General features: G+C 35.9%; 1 long non-coding RNA gene across 1 annotated transcript; it reads left to right on the top strand.

Moving 5' to 3' along the window:
- The first annotated feature begins 269 nt into the window (after positions 1 to 269).
- LOC125874956 (uncharacterized) lies at positions 270 to 2,244 on the top strand. The gene is made up of 2 exons (XR_007447332.1): positions 270 to 534; positions 2,076 to 2,244. It is a non-coding gene; the product is annotated as an uncharacterized LOC125874956 (long non-coding RNA).
- Positions 2,245 to 2,447: the final 203 nt, after the last annotated feature.

Here is a 2,447-nt window from a genome sequence, read left to right as displayed (position 1 = left end):
TATATATATATATTGTATCCCGTGCTGGCACGGGGTCCTGTATCTAGTATATATATATATAGATTAGAATTTTTTTTTATTTTTTTTGAGTAATTTGAATTGTAAAGAGTGAAATATTTATATAATTTTTTTAAACTTACAAATTCCAAAATTAAGTTAAATTTAGGACTAAACATGTTTTTCAAAGTTAACTAAGAAAAAAGGGAAATATTTTTAGAGAAATCATAATTTTCTACGGTATAGAAGTAAAATTTGCCTATTTCCTTGTATTGATAGGGTATCGTGCGCAGGTACTCATCTCATCCGTGGCAACAAAACGCAGCCGAGAGAAAGCAAAAAGCAGCAGAAAAATGGCATCTAACGCAGCTGCACCGTTTTGGAGGTCGGCAGGCATGACTTACATAACATACTCAAACCTATGCGCGAACCTGGTCAGAAACTGCCTTAAAGAGCCTTACAAGTCCGAAGCTTTGAGCCGTGAGAAGGTCCATTACACCATCTCCAAATGGGCTGATGGCAAGCCTCAGAAACCGAGTAAGCGATCTCTCTGTTTCCTTTATCCCCCTTTCGATCAGGAAACTCAAAGTTCAGATCTTTGGTTTCCCCTTATTTTGTGTATCAATTCATGTTAATGTTTCAGTAATTGCTTTTATTACTATTCTTCGGATGCTGTTATTAGTGATGGGAATTTCGTTGCAGGGAGTCGTAAATGAATTGAACTTGCAAATATGTTGTGCTCGGTTTTTCTTTTGAGTGGTTAATAGGTGGCATTAATAAATCTAGGGTTTTATGTTCATATGAGATTCTTCTTCATATAATTAACTTTGTTTGGTTTCTGCGGGAGTTGTTCTCTAAATAGTTCTATTAATCAATAAAAGATTTTTCTCAATCTCCTAGACATGAAAATGTTCTAAATGAACTCTACTCCTGACTAAATAGATAACCAATGAGTTGAAATGAAAGCGATCTTATTAGTTTATCTACCTCTTTTAGGTGGACTGTGGAAGCTTAATTCTTTCTGTCTTGCAGGTCGATATCCACTAAAGCATGGCATGATTGATAATTAACTTGGGGAGATTTTGTGGTGCTGAGAATCATTTAGAATTTTCAGATGATCTCTGTGCTGTTTGCCCGACTAAATTGCTCATTTGAACTCATTCACTGCCAACAAATATTCCGTGATGTTCTTGCTAGTGTTGATCATTTGTTTAATACTGTCTACTGGCTTGTGTACTATTCCTGTGCTCTTTCTTGCTTATTCTCCTCTTCTAAAAAGATAATATATACCCTTTGGGGTGGCCCGGTGGTTTGGGCTTGAGACTTTCATGCTGGAGGCCTCAAGTTCGAAACCCCTTACCAGCTAAAGCACGGGCTTTCCTAGTGCGGGTTACCTCTCCTGTGTGGTTTGCAAGGTATTGCATAGGAGCGGGGGTTTTACCTTGTGCGCATCCAAAGGGTGGGTTTCCCTTGTCATTAAAAAAAGAAGAAGATAATATGTACTCACTTCTAATCGCTGCCTGATATCAGTTCATACATTTCATCATATCTATACATTTGTATTCTTATCATTTTATGTTGAAATGTTTCATAACATAATTTGTTTCTTCTCATTTTCCTATTTTTCATAATACAAGGTCTAACGGGAATTTGAATGGAAGTTGGACTCATTAAGAGAAATAGAAAGAAGTGGAGGATCATTATGATGACACCCTGGGCCACTGCTGATTGATATTAATGTACATGATTGATGTACATAGATGCTTATGTTTGTGTTTATACATGCTCTTTAATTGGAATAGCTCTCACAAATGTTAAAAGTCATAAACAAATGAATAGTGGTAAATAGGAATTTAGCTTTTTTGTGTCTCCTTTGTATCTTTAAGAAATGTCATGTTTGCCTTATCATGTGATGTATGCACTTTTGAAAACATTAGTTCCATATATCTACATACCTTTTTTTATGTTTTAGATGAGCGGATGGGGGCATGGAGGATGTTTTTTTCTCTGTTGTCTTATCACCATTGCAGGCTGTGCTTTTTGTTTACTGATAAACATTTCTGCTGGTTTTTGAACAGCTACCTGCTCAGATTCTCCCGAAGAATGAGAACAAGGTTGGATCTCAGGCTTTATTTCTTCTCTCAACTGAATTTTGTACTGTGCTGGAATTTTGTATGGTGCACGTCTGGTGGAACTTGCATAAAACATTGATATGCTAATAATATAACCGATAGACCTTGATTTATACTTGTTGGATGGAGTTGTGATAATTTTTATTTTTAGAACCTGCTTCTGTTGTCAAGTGACTTATTTTCAGTTTTTAAAGGAAACTCAGCTATCATAATGTATCAATCCCATTGTTCACCTGGTTAATTTTATCATTGAGTCTTTGAAGACCGTCTTGGAACATAACACACAAAATAACCACCTTGGTCATCTAAGCTAACTTG

The sequence above is a fragment of the Solanum stenotomum genome, chromosome 8, assembly GCF_019186545.1.
Source record: "Solanum stenotomum isolate F172 chromosome 8, ASM1918654v1, whole genome shotgun sequence".
NCBI lineage: Eukaryota > Viridiplantae > Streptophyta > Magnoliopsida > Solanales > Solanaceae > Solanum > Solanum stenotomum.
The sequence above is the reverse complement of the archived record's forward strand: the minus strand, read 5'-3'. Positions and strand labels throughout refer to the sequence as shown.